Genomic DNA, 14912 nt, shown 5'->3' on the forward strand with positions numbered 1-14912 from the left:
CTTGTGTCTATGCACGTTACTAATCCCATCGAATGGATTCTGTTTTGACAGACGCATGCACACAAGCACTCGTGTGTAATAGTGTTTCCAGCTCGATTTTTATAGTTATGATTCGCAAGTGATTTTTGGGTGGGAATAATCCTTTGGAGTGGGCTAGCATGCATATGGCTGTAGATTTAGTGTGATCATTGAAGTGAGTAATACGAATCAAGTTCTGATGGCCTACTATTCTTTTTCATTTCATTTGGGTGACAGGTATCTCCTCCCCTTTTGCCGCTGCCATCTGTATGCCACTCCTGCAGATGGCTTTTACTCCCGACACCTGCTGCTTCGAGTTAATCAGTGGAGCACCATTACGATCTTATGGGACGATCGCCAATGGGCCACATGCCCTTACGCAGTACTAGTGGCTAGGAGCAACATTTCGAGCTTTCAGCTGGACTAGTGCCTACCTAATGGGACGGCCCTGCGGTTCTAGGCGCTTCCATGTTGCCTTTTTGAACGTGAATGTAGCCCCTGTGTACCATGAAGGAACAGGGCGTCACACAAGAAGAAGCTGGTCATTTATTGCGGATGCAGCCCACAATGATGAAATGTATTTTGGGGTTCATGACCTAATGGCTGTATGGGCTTGGTGATTTTGTGGTGCATTAAATGTCTATTCTGATGTTAACCGTGTAGCGTTCTTCTTTGCAAGTAATGTAGCAAATTCCTATTTGTGGTGCGATGTTTTGTGAGAAGATCTGCATTGGGTTCCGGCTTCTGAGTATAGTTGCGTGGTACTGTACTGGCCGCGTTTGCCTACGAAGCCCAGTGTGGTCAGGGATAGGGGCTACCGTTGTGACTGTTTTAATGATGTCCTGCTCATGGGCGGAGGATTTGCTTTTGTGTAGCAGATGCCGGTCAGCCAGGTGGATTGGTGGAATGATGTGATTATCTGAATATGGCTGGTCACAGGTGCCTGTGTTTGCGTGCGTTTCTTGGAGGGAGACTGAGGTCATGTCCATTGGAATAGCTTCTGTATTCGTGCCATCTGTGCCCTGCAGCTCCCATTGGCCCCTCTTGAGATGTGCCTGGCTGCTCAGTCACTCTGCCAACTTGTGTGGTCCATGCTTATGCTGATGGTTGGTTGGTTTACTGGCAGGAGTACAGGGCTGGTGCAGTCTCCCTCAGGATACTGCTTTGTATGTTGCCTTACACTGGTGTCAGTCGATGGGGGGGCCTGTTTTTGTTTGTCTCATTTTTCTGCTCATGTTGCTGTACTTGAACCTTCACATGCCTGTGCTGCATCAGTGCGGCAATGGTGCCATGGCAAAAATGGATGGCCACTCACAAGGCACTTGGAGCCCCTAGATTCATTTGTTCGTTGGCATGCATGGGTGGCTTGTACATTTCACTGGTTGCATTTGTGTCTTCATTGCACCTACGAGGAGTTGTGCAATGTGGCCAGGGAGTGGTGTACAGGCACTCAGTAGGGCCGTTTACGGTTGATTCGCGAAGCCGTACTTCTCACCATGGCGGAATGGTACTTTCCGCCATGCTTGATGGCGTTAGGTACATGTCCGCTTGGATCGGAATTCGCATACCATTACGCCATGGTGGTAATTACGGTTTGGCATGGCGCGCGTGCGCGTACTTGGTGCAGTTAGCGTTGGCGTTCACTACGGTGTCGCTAATGGCATCGTACTTTACGGTGACGGGTCATAATCGCACCGAGCGCTATTCGATGGCGGTATTGCATTTCCGCCATCGTTTTTCGATTTCCGCCAGGGTCGTAATGAGGGCCATAGATCCAGAGTGTATGAGTCCTGGTGTTCCTTACACAGATCCAGATCCTTACACAGATCCAGAGTGTATGTGTCCTGGTGTTCCTTACACAGATCCAGATCCTTACACAGATCCAGAGTGTATGTGTCCTGGTGTTCCTTACGCAGATCCAGAGTGTATGTGTCCTGGCATTCCTTACACAGATCCAGAGTGTATGTGTCCTGGTGTTCCTTACACAGATCCAGATCCTTACACAGATCCAGAGTGTATGTGTCCGGGTATTTCTTACACAGATCCAGATCCTTACATAGATCCAGAGTTTATGTGTCCTGGTGTTCCTTACACAGATCCAGAGTGTATGTGTCCTGGGGTTCCTTACAAAGATCCAGAGTGTATGTGTCCTGGTGTTCCTTACACAGATTCAGATCCTTACACAGATCCAGAGTGTATGTGTCCGAGTGTTTCTTACGCAGATCCAGATCTTTACATAGATCCAGAGTGTATGTGTCCTGGTGTTCCTTACACAGATCCAGATCCTTACACAGATCCAGAGTGTATGTGTCCTGGTGTTCCTTACACAGATCCAGAGTGTATGTGTCCTGGGGTTCCTTACAAAGATCCAGAGTGTATGTGTCCTGGTGTTCCTTACACAGATCCAGATCCTTACACAGATCCAGAGTGTATGTGTCCTGGTGTTCCTTACACAGATCCAGAGTGTATGTGTCCTGGCGTTCCTTACACAGATCCAGAGTGTATGTGTCCTGGTGTTCCTTACACAGATCCAGATCCTTACACAGATCCAGAGTGTATGTGTCCTGGTGTTCCTTACACAGATCCAGAGTGTATGTGTCCTGGGGTTCCTTACAGAGATCCAGAGTGTATGTGTCCTGGTGTTCCTTACACAGATCCAGATCCTTACACAGATCCAGAGTGTATGTTTCCTGGTGTTCCTTACAGTTATCCAGAGTGTATGTGTCCTGGGGTTCCTTACAAAGATCCAGAGTGTATGTGTCCGGGTGTTTCTTATGCAGATCCAGATCCTTACATAGATCCAGAGTGTATGTGTCCTGGTGTTCCTTATGCAGATCCAGAGTGTATGGGCCTCATTACGACCCTTGCGGAAATGGAAAAATGATGGCGGAAATGCAATACCGCCATCGAACACCGCTCGTTGCGATCATGACCCGTCACCGTAAAGTACGATGCCATTAGCGACACCGCAGTGAACGGCAACGCTAACTGCACCAAGTACGCGCACGCGCGCCTTGCAAAACCGGAATCACCGCCATGGCGCAACGGTACGCGAATTCTGACCCTAGCGGACATGTACTGAACGCCATCAAGCACGTCGTAAAGTACCATTCCGCCATGGCGAGAAATACGGCAACGCGAACCAACCGTAAATGGCCCACTGAGTGCCTGTACTCCACTCCCTGGCCTCATTGCACAACTCCTGGCAGGCGCAATGTACTCACACTATGCAACCAGTGAAATCCACTATTCACCCATGCATGCCAACGTAGAAAAGCATGCAGGGGCTCAAAGCGCCCCGTGAGTGGGCATCCATGTACGGCATGTCACCATAGCCGTACTGACGCAGCACAGGCATGTGAAGGTACAACACATCAAAATGAAAATCAAGAACACATGACACAAAACAACAGTAGTCCCCCATCGCTTGCCACCAGCGCAAGGCAACATCCACAACAGCATCCTGAGGGGGATTGCACCAGCCCTGTACTCATGCCAGTAAACAAACCAACCATCAGCAGAAGCATGTACCACACAAGTCGGCAGAGTGACTGAGCAGCCAGGCTCATCCCAAGAGGGGCCGATGGGAGCTGCAGGGCACAGATGGCATCAATACAGAAGCTATTCCAATGGACATGACCCCAGTCCCCCTCCAACAAACGCACGCAAACACAGTCACCTGTGACCAGCCACATTCTGAACAACCCATCATTCCACCAATCGACCTGGCTGACAGGCACCAGTCGGCCAAAAGCCAATCCCCCGCCCCTGAACAGCACATCATGTAAACAGACACAATGGCAGCCTCTATCCGTGACCATACTGTGCTACGTAGGCAAACGCGGCCAGTACTGTACCACACAACTCAACTCAGAAGGCGGAACACAAAGCAGATCATCACGCAATACATACCGCCACAAAGCGAAAATCGCCACATCACCTGCAAAGAACAACGCAACACGACAAATATCGGAATACAATTTAAATGCACATCCAAATGACAAAGGCCCCACATCAATTTGCAAAATCCCACCAAAACAACCATCATCACCGAGGGCTGCATCTGCAATAATTGACCGGCTTCCACTTGTGTGACGCCCTGTACCATCATGGCACACAGGGCTTACATCAACGTTCCAAAAGGCAACATGGAAGCGGCAAGAACCGCAGGTCCGTCCCATGAGGCAGGCACTAGTCGAGCTGAAAGGCCGAAATGTTGCACCTAGCCACCAGTACAGCGTAAGGGCATGTGGCCCATTGGCGATCGTCCCATATGATCGAAATGGTGCTCCACTGATTCACCCGAAGCTGCAGGAGTCGAGAGTAAAAACCATCTGGAGGAGTGGCGTAGAGATGGCATCTGCAATAGGGCAGGAGATACCTGTCACCCAAAAGAAACACAAATCAACCGATTGCATTACGGGACTCATGATGCATTACAATCTTCATTCAACACACCAAATCCACACCCATATGCATGCTAGCCCACTCCAAAGGAATATACACACCCCTAATCCAGTATCGAATCACAACGAAACCAATCGAGCTAAATACACCATTGGCAACGTCGGTTACTGTGCATGCGTCCGTCAAGATAGAACCCATGACATGGGATTAGTAACGTGCCTAGACACAAGTGTATGAAGGCGCGTCGAGACAGGGAGGATCCGACAAGGGCAGAGAGACGTATGTCCCACTATGGCAGCCTTGCATCACATAACGCAGGGGAAGGGGAGTGAACCAAAAAACCCATGTACATGGCAGACCCTAAACGGATTCATCAGTCCATGCATCCACACATCATTCCCTCATCCCGCAATGAAAACGCATGAATATTCACTCACATAATATGTGAAACTTCCATCGCGTCTGTGCGTAATGCAGTCCGCAAAAACCACTGTGCCCCTGGCCGGATCTGTAGTGTTGTGAAGCAAGATGGATTTGGGAACGTCCTGCCTCATCGTCCACTACGCTATTGCGCATCCCCTTCAATTCATATCATTCATTGCCTGCTCGTTATGGGCCATGTCCCAAGGACATTCTCCAATAGAACGTTACATTTCCAGCCAGACCTGTGGGCGTATCCTCGCCGCTACTTCAAAACCCAAAATGCTGGCCTTCGAATTCCTCACTTGCAACATTACGTCGAAAAGGCTTCTGTGAACGCTTGCATTCACAATTACATCAATGTAGTGCGGCTGTGTGTCATGATGCTAACTGGCTGCAATCACAAATGGGACGCCACGCCCGTCGGTGAAGTACGTTACTGTGCTGCATGAGGGTCGGCCATCGATCGAGCCCTACATACCACTGACTCTTCACAGGTATGTAAGCGGCTGCAATCATAGCATGTGTAACAATGGGAGCATAGCATGAAAATCAGTCAAAGTACATCACACTGCCATCGGGATTTGATACATGATTCAAATCCCAACATGCCATGCGGCCAAATGCAGCCTTACGTGCGGAACGTGCTCGACCAGAAGGGATTGCATCTGCCACAGATTCATTCAATCAGCACAGGTGGAGGCCATACAGGCCGACAGCACATATATTGCAGACCCAAACCCCTCCCACAACCACTCCCACTCCAAAATGCTACCGGCAGGACTAGCGATGTTGGGCCTGGGGTACCAGATAGCACTGCAAGTGCTACAACTACAAGAAGACGACGAACAACAACAGGTACAACAACCGGGCGCACAGGGGAGACGGAGGAGGAGGAGGAGGAGGAGGGCAAGGCAGGGTCAGCAAGGCCCACAAGCACTGCCACTACCACCACGCAGGCGGCCCGCAATCCCACGCCTCCGAGCCGATCCGTTCAACCTCACTGCTGAGCAGATCCACACCCTCTACCGTTTGGACCGGGACACCATAATCGCCATTGTGGACATGACACATGCTGACCTCGTGAGCATGATAGATAGCCCAACCGCCATCCCACCCCTACTGAAGGTGGTGTCTGCACTCCACTTCCTGGCCACAGGCACCTACCAGCACACAGTGGGACAGTTGCATGGCATTTCACAGCCACTGTTCTCACGGACACTCTTCCAAGTGCACGATGCCCTCCTGAAGCACGCCGACGACCACATCACACTACCACGCACGTACCAGGAGATTACCAACGCTAAAGTGGGATTCCATGCACTTGGCGGCATCCCGGGTTGCATTGGTGCCATCGACTGCACCCATGTTGAATTGGTTGTCCCACATGCCATGGAGGTCCAGTACCGCAACCGGAAACAATTTCATTCAATCAATGTGCAAATGGTGTGTGACTCCAACAAGATATTTACGCATTGTTGTGCCAGATTTCCAGGATCTACCCATGATTCTATGGTCCTGAGGAACACAAGAATACCACGCTACATGGAGCGACACGCAGGGCACAGATCCTGGCTACTCGGTGAGTCTCATTCCATGCATGACATCGTGGCCCATTTGATGCGTCAATGACCTTGCAGGGGGGGGGGGGGCTACTTAGCACTATCATTCCCCTGACACCCTTTATTCGTCTCATACAGGTGATGCCGGGTATCCACTGAAGAGATGGCTCCTTACACCAATCCGGAACCCACAGAACGAGCATGAGGAGGACTACAACCATGCCCACTCACGTACCCGTGTGGTCATTGAACAGGCATTCGGCCTACTGAAGGCTCGTTTCCGCAGCCTCAGCAGGTCTGGCGGGGCACTCATATACAGCCATGAGAAGGTTTCTAAGATGGTCATGGCATGTGTCATGCTGCACAACATGTGCATACGTAGGAATGTGCCCATGCCCCCTGACGCTGTACTGCATGCACCTGAAGATGATGATGATGATGAGGGTGGGGATGTGGAGGCACCTCAAGGAGTCCATGAGGCACAGGATGCACGTGCAATCCGACAGAGCATCATAGATGCATGCTTCTAGCAACCACGCATGGTGCCTATTACACGGAAAGGGGACCTGTGGCACTGTGTGTGTGTAGTACAGGCACATTGTGGACTGTACGCCTATGAAGGCCTCGTACGCAAATATCAATGTCCACACATGTCATTGGATGATAATGAGGTGCTGTATTGTTGATGTGATTTGATTTATACACCCTATGGACCCGCCACCCAGTGAAGCCCAACACACCCCCTCCACCCTACTACCTCCCCCCCCAACACCAGTGTCCAAATATGCATGCTGTCCGTGGGTAGACGCTATTGCAAGCCCCCTCTACGGGTATCAGGGGCACCCCTGCCCGTGGAGCGCAGGTTCCTGCCAGATCTGCGTTGGGGGCTGCCCTGGACGGAACTTGCCACGGATGAGGTCTCTGCCTGCTCGCGTCCATGCATGTCTCTGAGGGTTTGTGAGAGCTCCGAGAGCACACGGCGCACAGCAGCAAGTTCAGCACAGACGTCTTTGGACGTCGCATGCAGTTCCCCCCTCAGGCTCTCGGTGCTTTTCTCCATTTGTGCTCTCAGGCTCTCGGTGCTTCTCTCCATTTCTCCCCTGAGGCTCTCACTACTTTTCTCTATTTGTGCCCTGAGTGTCTCGGTGGATGTTTCCATGGCTGCCCTGGAACCCCCGCATTCACTTGCATGGTCCTTGAGTAGCGTGGACGCTTCCTGCTGTTGCTCGATCAGCAGGTCGAGGGACTGTTGCCTCTGCTGGGCCATGGACATTTGCGGTGGTGTGACAGGGGGGCTGCTCAACACATGTTGCCTTGGCACAGGACTTGTGGGGGTTGGCCAGTCGTCGTCTTCAGGGTGCCCCTGCGTGGTTTCGTCATGGTGTAGGGGATGGAACATGCAGGGGGATTGGGAAAGGTCATGGATGGTACCTACGTCGCCAGCACTGTTTTCCGTGTCGGAGCATGCTGGCATGACAGCTGTGTCACCTATGGTGCTGCTACCACCAGAGGCAGTGCCATCAGATACGTTCTTTGGGGGGACCTGTGGTGCTGGGGTTGTGGACTTGCTGGCTGCTGGGGTGCCTGTTGCAGTCCCCTCCAGTGTGCTGCCACTTGATTCCTGCTGCTGCCGTGTCTTGATCCTTGCACCTGAGGTGGAGGCTCTTGGGACGTTGGTCCTGGCCCTCTTTGCAGGCGTGCTGGTAGGGGTGTCCTGCAGCTCGTCGTTGGTATCGGACCCTGTGGTGGAGTAAAGAGGGGCGAGCGTTAGTTATGGGTCTGTCGGATTTGGAATGGCAACGTATCAAATGCATTGGGGTGGTACATGAGGCTGATTTGGGACTGGGCCTTGGAGGTGGTCTCATTTTCGTGTGGATTGAGGATGCATTCATTTGGCTGCCTGCAGTTAGGGGGTGCATGCTGCACATGTAGGGGTTGTTTATGGCTTCTTGATTGATTTGTTTGTTCATTCTGACTTTTAGAGGGCGCTGTCAGGGCTAAGTATGTATTGCACTATGGGGTCACATGGTACTGCACATGTTCGTGGTTTGTGGATTTCGCATTGTTTCTCTTGGCCAACCTACCTGATTCTCCGGATGTCGGCACTCCTTTCTCCATCCCTCCGACTCCCTCTATGCTCTCCATTCCTATGGTGGAGGCGCAGATTTCCTCCCAGGGGGTCAACTTGATGGGCGACTCTGAACCCCCCCCGGTAGCTGTGGCGATGTTCCTGTTCGCAGAAAGTATGCTGCGTACGCGGATCCGCAGGTCGTCCCACCGCTTGCGACATTGCTGTGGCGTGCGGGGTGTTGTCCCCACCGCACTTACGCGCTGTGCCACCAGGACCCATATGGCCTTCTTGTTGGCAAGGGCCGTCCTGGTCATTTGACTGGAGAAGACGACGGCGGAATTTTCCTGTAGGGTCTCGGTGAGCACGGTCAGTTCCTCTCTGGAGAAGTGTACCTGCCGCTTGCGGTCACACGCTTTCTTGGCTACCTTTCCCATATTTATTTTTTTAACTGGGGTTGCTAACGGGTTGGGATGTGTGTCAGGGTCGGATTTTTTATGGTTGTGTTGGGATTCGGATTTTATAGTTGTGCGGCGTGCTGTTTCCCGTTCCGGCCACATGCTTTTACTTCCGTTTCCGTATATTTACGGTGGCCGTAATTTGCGGTGCACGCTCGTTACGGTGACCGCTCATTACGGTGACCGCTAAGATGGGTGGCGGTATTGCACCTGGTGCAGCGTACGGCGGCGGTAAGGGCCGTTTTGGGGTCATTTCCGCCATCGCAGCCTTTCGGATTCCGCCATGGCGTAATGCTCGTGCCCGATGGGTCGTGATTGGCCGCACTTTGCTCCTTCGTGCTATGGCGGAAACGCTATTTACGCTGTTGCGGTCCGGTCAGTCAATTTCCGCCAGGGTCGTAATGAGGGCCTATGTGTCCTGGCGTTCCTTACACAGATCCAGAGTGTAGGTGTCCTGGTGTTCCTTACACAGATCCAGATCCTTACACAGATCCAGAGTGTATGTCTCCTGGTGTTCCTTACACAGATCCAGAGTGTATGTGTCCTGGTGTTCCTTACACAGATCCAGAGTGTATGTGTCCTGGTGTTCCTTACACAGATCCAGATCCTTACACAGATCCAGAGTGTATGTGTCCTGGTGTTCCTTACACAGATCCAGAGTGTATGTGTCCTGGTGTTCCTTACACAGATCCAGATCCTTACACCGATCCAGAGTATATGTGTCCTGGTGTTCCTTACACAGATCCAGAGTGCCTGTGTCTGGGTTTTTCTTACACAGATCCAGATTCTTACATAGATCCAGAGTGTATGAGTCCGGGTATTTCTTACACAGATCCAGATCCTTACATAGATCCAGAGTTTATGTGTCCTGGTGTTCCGTACACAGATCCAGAGTGTATGTGTCCTGGGGTTCCTTACAAAGATCCAGAGTGTATGTGTCCTGGTGTTCCTTACACAGATCCAGATCCTTACACAGATCCAGAGTGTATGTGTCCGGGTGTTTCTTACGCAGATCCAGATCTTTACATAGATCCAGAGTGTATGTGTCCTGGTGTTCCTAACACAGATCCAGATCCTTACACAGATCCAGAGTGTATGTGTCCTGGTGTTCCTTACACAGATCCAGAGTGTATGTGTCCTGGGGTTCCTTACAAAGATCCAGAGTGTATGTGTCCTGGTGTTGCTTACACAGATCCAGATCTTTACACAGATCCAGAGTGTATGTGTCCTGGTGTTCCTTACACAGATCCAGAGTGTATGTGTCCTGGCGTTCCTTACACAGATCCAGAGTGTATGTGTCCTGGTGTTCCTTACACAGATCCTGATCCTTAAACAGATCCAGAGTGTATGTGTCCTGGTGTTCCTTACACAGATTCAGAGTGTATGTGTCCTGGGGTTCCTTACAGAGATCCAGAGTGTATGTGTCCTGGTGTTCCTTACACAGATCCAGATCCTTACACAGATCCAGAGTGTATGTTTCCTGGTGTTCCTTACAGTTATCCAGAGTGTATGTGTCCTGGGGTTCCTTACAAAGATCCAGAGTGTATGTGTCCGGGTGTTTCTTACGCAGATCCAGATCCTTACATAGATCCAGAGTGTATGTGTCCTGGTGTTCCTTATGCAGATCCAGAGTGTATGTGTCCTGGCGTTCCTTACACAGATCCAGAGTGTAGGTGTCCTGGTGTTCCTTACACAGATCCAGATCATTACACAGATCCAGAGTGTATGTCTCCTGGTGTTCCTTACACAGATCCAGAGTGTGTGTGTCCTGGTGTTCCTTACACAGATCCAGAGTGTATGTGTCCTGGTGTTCCTTACACAGATCCAGATCCTTACACAGATCCAGAGTGTATGTGTCCTGGTGTTCCTTACACAGATCCAGATCCTTACACAGATCCAGAGTGTATGTGCCCTGGTGTTCCTTACACAGATCCAGAGTGTATGTGTCCGGGTGTTCCTTACACAGATCCAGATCCTCACACAGATCCAGAGTGTATGTGTCCTGGCGTTCCTTACACAGATCCAGATCCTTACACAGATCTAGATTGTATGTGTCCTGGTGTTCCTTACACAGATCCAGAGTGTATGTGTCCGGGTGTTCCTTACACAGATCCAGATGCTTACACAGATCCAGAGTATATGTGTCCTGGTGTTCTTTACACAGATCCAGAGTGTATGTGTCCCGGTGTTCCTTACACAGATCCACAGTGTATGTGTCCTGGTGTTCCTTACACAGATACAGAGTGTATGTGTCCTGGTGTTCCTTACACTGATCCAGATCCTTACACAGATCCAGAGTTTATGTGTCCTGGTGTTCCTTACACAGATCCAGAGTGTATGTGTCCCGGTGTTCCTTACACAGATCCAGAGTGTATGTGTCCTGGTGTTCCTTACACAGATCCAGAGTGTATGTGTCCTGGTGTTCCTTACACAGATCCAGATCCTTACACAGATCCAGAGTGTATGTGTCCTGGTGTTCCTTACACAGATACAGAGTGTATGTGTCCCAGTGTTCCTTACACAGATCCAGAGTGTATGTGTCCTGGTGTTCCTTACACAGATCCAGATCCTTACACAGATCCAGAGTGTATGTGTCCTGGTGTTCCTTACGCAGATCCAGAGTGTATGTGTCCTGGTGTTCCTTACACAGATCCAGATCCTTACACAGATCCAGAGTGTATGTGCCCGGGTGTTCCTTACACAGATCCAGATCCTTACACAGATCCAGAGTGTATGTCTCTTGGTGTTCCTTACACAGATCCAGAGTGTATGTGTCCTGGTGTTCCTTATACAGATCCAGATCCTTACATAGATCCAGAGTGTATGTGTCCTGGTGTTCCTTACACAGATCCAGAGTGTATATGTCCCAGTGTTCCTTACACAGATCCACAGTGTATGTGTCCTGGTGTTCCTTACACAGATCCAGAGTGTATGTGTCCTGGTGTTCCTTACACAGATCCAGAGTATATGTGTCCTGGTGTTCCTTACACAGATCCAGATCCTTACACAGATCCAGAGTTTATGTGTCCTGGTGTTCCTTACACAGATCTAGAGTGTATGTGTCCCGGTGTTCCTTACACAGATCCAGAGTGTATGTGTCCTGGTGTTGCTTACACAGATCCAGAGTGTATGTGTCCTGGTGTTCCTTACACAGATCCAGATCGTTACACAGATCCAGAGTGTATGTGTCCTGGTGTTCCTTACACAGATCCAGAGTGTATGTGTCCGGGTGTTCCTTACACAGATCCAGATCCTCACACAGATCCAGAGTGTATGTGTCCTGGCGTTCCTTACACAGATCCAGATCCTTACACAGATCCAGAGTGTATGTGTCCTGGTGTTCCTTACACAGATCCAGATCCTTACACAGATCCAGAGTGTATGTGTCCGGGTGTTCCTTACACAGATCCAGATGCTTACACAGATCCAGAGTGTATGTCTCTTGGTGTTCCTTACACAGATCCAGAGTGTATGTGTCCTGGTGTTCCTTACACAGATCCAGTTCCTTACATAGATCCAGAGTGTATGTGTCCTGGTGTTCCTTACACAGATCCAGAGTGTATGTGTCCCGGTGTTCCTTACACAGATCCACATTGTATGTGTCCTGGTGTTCCTTACACAGATCCAGAGTGTATGTGTCCTGGTGTTCCTTACACAGATCCAGATCCTTACACAGATCCAGAGTGTATGTGTCCTGGTGTTCCTTACACAGATCCAGAGTGTATGTGTCCCGGTGTTCCTTACACATATCCACAGTGTATGTGTCCTGGTGTTCCTTACACAGATCCAGAGTGTATGTGTCTTGGTGTTCCTTACACAGATCCAGATCCTTACACAGATCCAGAGTGTATGTGTCCTGGTGTTCCTCACACAGATCCAGAGTGTATATGTCCTGGTGTTCCTTACACAGATCCAGAGTGTATGTGTCCTGGTGTTCCTTACACAGATCCAGAGTGTATGTGTCCTGGTGTTCCTTATACAGATCCAGATCCTTACACAGATCCAGAGTGTATGTGTCCTGGTGTTCCTTGCACAGATCCAGAGTGTATGTGTCCCGGTGTTCCTTACACAGATCCAGATCCTTACACAGATCCAGAGTGTATGTGTCCTGGTGTTCCTTACGCAGATCCAGAGTGTATGTGTCCGGGTGTTCCTTACACAGATCCAGATCCTTACACAGATCCAGAGTGTATGTCTCTTGGTGTTCCTTACACAGATCCAGAGTGTATGTGTCCTGGTGTTCCTTGCACAGATCCAGATCCTTACATAGATCCAGAGTGTATGTGTCCTGGTGTTCCTTACACAGATCCAGAGTGTATATGTCCCGGTGTTCCTTACACAGATCCACAGTGTATGTGTCCTGGTGTTCCTTACACAGATCCAGAGTGTATGTGTCCTGGTGTTCCTTACACAAATCCAGAGTGTATGTGTCCTGGTGTTCCTTACACAGATCCAGATCCTTACACAGATCCAGAGTGTATGTGTCCTGGTGTTCCTTACACAGATCCAGAGTGTATGTGTCCCGGTGTTCCTTACACAGATCCAGAGTGTATGTGTCCTGGTGTTGCTTACACAGATCCAGAGTGTATGTGTCCTGGTGTTCCTTACACAGATCCAGATCCTTACACAGATCCGCAGTGTATGTGTCCTGGTGTTCCTTACACAGATCCAGAGTGTATGTGTCCCGGTGTTCCTTACACAGATCCAGAGTGTATGTGTCCTGGTGTTCCTTACACAGATCCAGAGTGTATGTGTCCTGGTGTTCCTTACACAGATCCAGATCCTTACACAGATCCAGAGTGTATGTGTCCTGGTGTTCCTTATACAGATCCAGAGTGTCTGTGTCTGGGTTTTTCTTACACAGATCCAGATTCTTACATAGATCCAGAGTGTATGTGTCCGGGTATTTCTTACACAGATCCAGATCCTTACATAGATCCAGAGTTTATGTGTCCTGGTGTTCCTTACACAGATCCAGAGTGTATGTGTCCTGGGGTTCCTTACAAAGATCCAGAGTGTATGTGTCCTGGTGTTCCTTACACAGATCCAGATCCTTACACAGATCCAGAGTGTATGTGTCCGGGTGTTTCTTACGCAGATCCAGATCTTTACATAGATCCAGAGTGTATGTGTCCTGGTGTTCCTTACACAGATCCAGAGTGTATGTGTCCTGGTGTTCCTTACACAGTTCCAGAGTGTATGTGTCCTGGGGTTCCTTACAAAGATCCAGAGTGTATGTGTCCTGGTGTTCCTTACACAGATCCAGATCCTTACACAGATCCAGAGTGTATGTGTCCTGGTGTTCCTTACACAGATCCAGAGTGTATGTGTCCTGGGGTTCCTTACACAGATCCAGAGTGTATGTGTCCTGGGGTTCCTTACACAGATCCAGATCCTTACACAGATCCAGAGTGTATGTGTCCTGGTGTTCCTTACACAGATCCAGAGTGTATGTGTCCTGGGGTTCCTTACAGAGATCCAGAGTGTATGTGTCCTGGTGTTCCTTACACAGATCCAGATCCTTACACAGATCCAGAGTCTATGTTTCTTGGTGTTCCTTACAGTTATCCAGAGTGTATGTGTCCTGGGGTTCCTTACAAAGATCCAGAGTGTATGTGTCCGGGTGTTTCTTACGCAGATCCAGATCCTTACATAGATCCAGAGTGTATGTGTCCTGGTGTTCCTTATGCAGATCCAGAGTGTATGTGTCCTGGCGTTCCTTACACAGATCCAGAGTGTAGGTGTCCTGGTGTTCCTTACACAGATCCAGATCCTTACACAGATCCAGAGTGTATGTCTCCTGGTGTTCCTTACACAGATCCAGAGTCTATGTGTCCTGGTGTTCCTTACACAGATCCAGAGTGTATGTGTCCTGGTGTTCCTTACACAGATCCAGATCCTTACACAGATCCAGAGTGTATGTGTACTGGTGTTCCTTACACAGATCCAGAGTGTATGTGTCCTGGTGTTCCTTACACA

Source organism: Ambystoma mexicanum, chromosome 11 (genome assembly GCF_040938575.1).
Source record: "Ambystoma mexicanum isolate Mex_15411 chromosome 11, UKY_AmexF1_1, whole genome shotgun sequence".
Classification (NCBI taxonomy): Eukaryota; Metazoa; Chordata; class Amphibia; order Caudata; family Ambystomatidae; genus Ambystoma; species Ambystoma mexicanum.